Source organism: Tasmannia lanceolata, unplaced genomic scaffold (genome assembly GCF_043159265.1).
Source record: "Tasmannia lanceolata isolate RefF3 unplaced genomic scaffold, GAP_Taslan_0.1 ptg000012l, whole genome shotgun sequence".
Lineage (NCBI taxonomy): Eukaryota > Viridiplantae > Streptophyta > Magnoliopsida > Canellales > Winteraceae > Tasmannia > Tasmannia lanceolata.
The window spans coordinates 35,588,031-35,594,917 of NW_027518689.1; the positions used below are offsets into that span (position 1 = coordinate 35,588,031).

At 39.5% G+C, this 6,887-nt stretch overlaps 1 long non-coding RNA gene across 1 annotated transcript; it reads left to right on the top strand.

Annotated features, from left to right (window-relative positions):
- Window positions 1-773: 773 nt before the first annotated feature.
- On the top strand, window positions 774-1,348 carry LOC143887260 (uncharacterized). The gene is made up of 2 exons (XR_013254112.1): window positions 774-1,022; window positions 1,123-1,348. It is a non-coding gene; the product is annotated as an uncharacterized LOC143887260 (long non-coding RNA).
- The last annotated feature ends 5,539 nt before the right edge of the window (window positions 1,349-6,887 follow it).

Below are 6,887 nucleotides of genomic sequence, written 5' to 3' on the forward strand. Positions count from 1 at the left end.
TCATAATAAATGGCGATATGGTGCATGCTGTGGATTTGTCGGGGGGGCCTCCATGCCTGCACATAACCGCTTACCAAATAAGTAAAAGTCCATCCATATTCTTCCCCGCCCCACCCCCTATAGATTTTCTTGTCCATACTATAGAAAATTCCTCCAACTCAAAGAGGGCCTAAATGAAAATTGATTGTTCAAGAGCTTAGACCATCCGATCAAAGTATTCTCAACGGCTTAGCTTTCCAGGCCCTCTTTGGGTTGGAGGAATTTACACGATGTGTAATAGTTATAGAGAAATTTACATTTATAAAGTATTAAATGTTAAAAAAAACTTACATTTATAAGGTTCCAAATGACCTCGGAGCCACCCAAGTTTTCCCATAATAAATAATATAGGAGGAATGCTAAACTGAAGGGCACCCTTGCAAAAATCAGCTGCAAGGGAGGACGCACCCATTGGATCCATTTCCTGGATATGTGTATTATCCAAGCCGTTGATCTTTTATGACATTATAAAAGGAGCCACATTGTACTAGTCTCATGCGGAACACACATTCCATTCGTAACTTTCACACTTACATAAATCAACGGCTTAGCTTTCCAGGTAAGATCAACGAACCAGATCACATTTACGTGGCAAATATGGACACAAAAGTAGTTGTGAGGACAGAGACAAAAAGCGACTGCAATTCTAACGTTTTTCATGCTGCGATTGAAACAGCACCACTCCCTTTGCAAAGCTTTTGTCCTTGTAAGGAGGTTATGTGGGTATGTGGCAGACTATAAGTATAACGTCAATTCACGTTACAGGGGTGCGAATCATCGTACAGTGGGTGATAATTTATCATTGGCTGAGATTTTTATATATTATTATTGTCGTATAAGAAGAAGAAAAAACTTAGAAAAGAGACATAGAAGAGAAGAAAGAAAGATGGAGGAGAATATGAAACAAGAGCGGCTCAAATGTGGTGGGAAGGAAGCTTTGGATGCCTGTCTAGAGAGGGCCCAACTCATCAATGACACTATTGGTAATGCCACACCCTCTCCCTCTCTCCCTCTCTCTTTCTCTCTTTCTCTCTCTCATTTTCTGTCTCTTAACTATTTTAGATGTTGTGATGGTTCCAATAGATGGAGCTTTGAGAGTCTCTCTAGTGGGCTGAGGCTTGTTTAGAGGAAGAACGTTGTGGTTTCGCCGTTGCCCCTTGGCCTTCTCCAACTCAAAAGCATCAAGATATATAGATTGAGATGCATAGTGTTATTCAGAGAATAAAACTGTAGACATAGATATAGTAAGCCTTAATAAAGGATCTATTACAAGATTTTCTTTTATGAATGGTAGGATTTATTACATGCATATGAAAACCCTTATCGTCTTTTTTCCTTTTTCATCTCATCTCAGAGGAATGCTAGACTCACAGGAGCCCTTGCAAGGGCTCTCCCATTGGTCAATTTCCATTTATGACTTTTCTGTGCCATCATAAATGGAAATTGGGAAAAGGCTCCTGTGAGTTTAGGAGTATTATTTCAGATAGTGCAGTGGCACTCACTGCTTAGGTTGATCCAAACTGTTCATCTGATGGGCCACAACGTAAATAGTCTGTATCTCAGAAATCACAACCATGGGATGATTCTAACCCTCCGATCTGTAGTGGTTTCTACATTGTGCAGTCCTTAAAGCGTGCCTACTGTGTCATTCTAGGTCCCACTTTTGATTGATCTGAACCGTCTACTTGATCGACCTCGCCTTGGATCTTCTCTACGCCAAAAATAATGCCAATCGTCAGCATCCAATAATTTGTGTTTTTTGTCGTTGAATGTGAACCGCCCACTTGTTTTTGTAGCGGGCTATAGAAGATCCAAAGCAAGGTCTATCAAATGGACAGTTTTAATCGAACGAACGTAGCTAGGACAATACAGGGTGGCACGGAGAATATTGGGTCCCATTCCAACATTTCTGTGGTGAATGTACACTATTTTCATAGATTGATCAAAATTATTTGCAGGGACCACTCAGTTCAATGATCCAAACCATTCATTTGCTAGGCCCTGCTTGGGATGAGCCGTTCCCTAAATCAAAAGTGCAAAAAATCCACTTGCATCCGGCAATCCTAACTCTTCAATTCGTCGCTGGAAATACAGCACCGTCCACCACAAATTGGAGAGTTAAAATCATCTTGTGGGAGTTGATTTTGATACATGACCTTCTGTAGCAAGGCCTAACAGATAAATGGTTTGGTTATTGAACAAATGTACCCTGGTAATGCTCAGGACACTGGGGCGAAATTAAAGAGGAAATATGGAGGAATTTGCTTCGGTATTCCACCCCAGTGACAATGAACTTTTTATTGACTTATTTTTTAATTTAATTATTTCCAATTTATCATAATAGAAATTGGAATGATGTCGATTTTGATTCCTGATTCCGGCAATCCAAACGAAGAATGCTTTGGATGCTAGGTAAAAGAGATCCTCAAGCAATCCCTAAGAAAAAAAATGCACGTTTTGCTTTACTTGTGGTGTTTGTTTGCCAAAGTAATACTCAAATCTTAAGAGAATACCAAACACAAGAAAAAGGTACAGTAATTGCATGTTTAGTAACGTTATGGCATTTCTTTTTCCATATGAAATATCTAAAAAATGAAGGGAATTTAGTCTCTCTCATTCAATGATGATAAAGCTCATGGCTCTCCCTTCCTCTCTCTAACTCTTGACATGTTTCAGTCTACTTGAAGTGACAGGCTGTAGTCTTGTTGTTGGGTTTTGGCCTGTTTGAACAGGTTTTTTTTTAGTATTGAACGAGCATGCATTATTTTCTTTAATACGAGAAGAATGGATTAGTGGTTAAAATTACAAGTAGCAGTCATTAATTTGTTTAATAATCCAAATGATTAGGCCTTGCAATGGACCACACATGAACCAAAATTCACCCCATTGTTAGATCAAGCAATGGTTGCTTGAAGCATTACACCCTAGGTATCTAGTTTGGAATACCAAGTTTGTTGCCTCCAGCCCCTATATATAGAGATACACTAGGGTTGTTGACTGGTTAATGGACTCCAACCCATGTAGGCCCACTACACCGGTCCATTATGCTTATACCCATTGGATGATCCTAGCCTCCAAATTTGTGGTTGCTAAATAGATGGTAAAAATGTATATCAACAATCGTCTACATTCATCAAGAAAGCCTCCTCGTATTGGGAGTCTTGGTATGACCCAACCGTGATACTAAGGCTTAGATCATTGAACAAGGCCCAATAGACAAATGGCTTAGATCATTGAACAAGTAGGCCTTACTTATACTCTAGCCTGCTCATATTTTTCCAAGAAAAACATATGAGGAGGCATAGCATAAAATATATTTGTCTTGCATCGAAGTGAAACATTATTTGTTAGTGAATTTTGCGGGAAGGCATTTCACGGCTGACTTTTGCATGAGAGAACAGTCACCCAGTCCAATTAAATAAATAAGAACAATCATCATAGCCGCTGAAAAAGTGCGGCGGTGGGGCCATTAATGGAGCACAGTACATAATGGCGGTAGATGAAAAATTACTGTGCTCCTATACATTTTTCTATAAGAAATTATATGATGCCCGACTGTCAAAATAAAGGGCGGAGAGAGACAAACCCTCTCGCCCTTGATTTACGATCCAGCAAAAAGTCAAAAAAGACGGCTTTTGTTGGATTGCAAATCAAGGGTGGAGGGGTTCTCTCTCTCCGCCCTTTATGTTTTGATGGTCGGGCACCATATAAGTTCTCTTTTTCTATATAGGAAAAATAACCAAAGTTGTTGGAGTTCGCAAAGTGATGGAGAAAGCCAGAAAGGGGCATGTATTTGGCCACCCAACTCCACCAGATCACAAAAATAATAATAAAATACTCCATCCAAATCACAAAATGATTATGTTACCGTGAAAAATGGAAAACTAATGAGACTATGATTCTTGTTATGCGCATATTATCATCAATGAAACTGGGAAAACTCTCTCCCTCACTAGTAAGAATTCATAATAGAGCATTAGCAACAACCATGGTTATAGGCAAAAGGCTCCCATATTAGAATTTTAATCAAACTTAAGTGATTGGTACCTCCAGCCATGATGATCAGATGGAAACAATTAAGAATGAGTATAATCCGACCGTTGAAGATGCTCCCAACGAACACAAGGAGCCGAATATGAAGTATTTTTCAGATCTATCCAAGCCTTTATGATTAAATCAATCGCCGGGTTGTTCTTGATAGATCAATGACCACCCAAAGAGAAAACCCTAAAAGCCTTGCTTTAATGTGTTGCTCCCATATGCAGCCATAGAATATAATGTTAGGGATTAGGGCTAGTTTTTCTTGCATTAAACTCTTGCTGATTTGGGACTCTTAATGAGATTTATCTTTAGCTAAGCCAAGCCACAGAATAACTGAATTTCCATCCACTTTTCTACCATATATGTTACCCTTGCAGCCCATATGATTTCAGCCGTTAAACTCCCTAATAGTTAGCCACATATCACCATCCGAGATTCGCAATTTCAGTCTTCAATCCTCGGTACTCGCCAACCATTCTAAATTGATTGAGCAGAGAGGTCCTTTTTCGAAATTGAAGATAACAAAAGAGAAGATAAGATATCGAAAACTAAAACATAGTGACAGTCAAGTCAAAAATCTCAGCAGAAGAGAGCAGCGCGTAGAAGATGTTCCTGATTTCCAGTACAAAGAAAAGAAAGTTCGCCTTCTTTCTTGGCAGGGCTTAACAACGCTTTCCCATGCGAAATACAAAATCGAGCGACCGGCATTCAATGTTGACGGTCGTCATAATAAGAAGGCTCCAGGCCTAACCAAGCAGTGAGCAGCATGAACTTTCTACGTATTCAATCCACCCAATCCATACTTTCTTTGTTTGAGAATGATGTTGGGAGAAAAGCGACTCTTGTGATCCTTCGCATTACTGAAGGGAGGGGGCTCGCGTTGACCCGATCCATCTTTGACATACGGAAAATATCTTCTCATCTGTAGGTCACACAGTCCACTTTATCTTGAGAGTTGATCCCTTGAAGTACATCATCTCAAGGCCGGTACTATTAGGGAGAGTAGCTAAATGTGCGTTGCTTTTCTCGGAGATCAACGTCATTTACATTCCACAAAAGGCCATAAAGGACAAGCAGTGGCTGACTTCTTAGCCCCTCCAGCTTGGTCCCATCGACAATTGGGACCAACTCGAGCATGAGTTTCTCAATAGCTTCTCCAGCACTCGAAGGACTGTGAGTATTGTGGAGCTTGCCGCCACTCGGCAGAGGAAAGATGAGAATGTCGTCGAGTACATCATGTTATAAAATTGTATATATCAGTTTATTTTTACATTTTTTTGAAATGATTTTCTTGAACATCTTTGTTTTGAAACATTTGATCTCACATATTTGAACCAGCCGGTTAAGGTTGATGATTACTTAGTAAATTGTCTCTCTAGCTATGCATTTATCATATTTCAGACAATCAGTCGGGTTATAGTCGCTCGGAGGCAGACGGAAATACTTCGAATAGATTTTAAAAGATGATAAAAACTCAATTTATTTTTGTTTTTAAGTATTAATTAATTGAGATCTTGTTTAGGATTGTATACCCCTAATTTTATTTGTATGAGGAATAGTTGGAGATTCATGGATTTATTGAGAACTTTGATCAAATTATGAAAAGATTAAGTTAATTTAATTAGGATCGTCCTCTTATGAAATTTGAGACAGATCCCTATGTTATGCGTTCGTTGCCACGTCTCTGGCTTGTGCTGCGATTTTGGGGGGCTTGACAGAGAAAATGTCTAAGACATTCCCTAATTGACTAGTAAAAGTCAATGTGGATCAACCTATGGAGATGATTTTCATGGTACGACGTATTTACATTAGGTCCTAACAGGCATTTCTCCAATATGTGTCATATGGAGTTGTAAGTAGGCCATATTTTTTTTTAAAATAGAGTGAGACCCAATTGTTCAATGATCTAAACTATTCATTTGTTGGAACCAATGTAAATGTCGTACCACGAAAATAATCTCGTAGGGTGATCCTAACTCTCCGATCTGTAGAGCTGATTGGAGAGTTTGGATCATCCTACGGAAATGATTTTATGGGCAAAGGCCAATTAACGTTGGGCCCAACAAATGAACAATGTGGATCTTCAAACCAGCTCTGCCCAAGTGTGATTTTAACAACAACAAAAAAAACACTTTTTATGGTGTCCACCTTCTTTTCAGATTTAAGCCACACATTGGGCCTCACCAAGGTTTAGTGCTCATGGAGAGAAGAGAAGGTACTTGTGAGAATAAGTACGGGTTGGGCCTAGCTAGTTCAAAGATCTAAACATTTCAGCATTTAGCCTAGGGTTTGGATCTTTGAACAAGGTGGGCCCAAGTGATTTTAAAAAAAAATAATACACTTATTTACTGTATCCACCTTCCTCAAAGATCTAAATCATTCATCGCTGGGCCTCGTAGAAGTTTCTAGAAAGAAGGGGGATAGAGAGAGCTGTTGATGTAGGAACCGGTTGTGGCAGGTAAGGGGGCCGAATTAATCCTCAAAGGGGGTGAGTTTATCAGACCCCTCCCCGTAAAGGGATTCATCTCATGAGCTATGCCTAGCCTATGACCTTTTTTTTGTCGAGGAGACTAAAAGTCAAAAAAATTAGGTGTGACCCGCTTAACTCGTCGTCTATCTTAACCGCCTTTGTACACACATCCAAAGTGTATGGCCATATTTCTGCTCTTCCTCAATGTAACAGACGTCACTAAAGAATAAATGAGAAACCAAATAGAATACCAAGAGGGGTATTTGTGTCATCTTAAGAGTTCTTCCACAGGTGAGAGAGATGAGGACGACGAACAAGAACAAGAACAAGAACAACA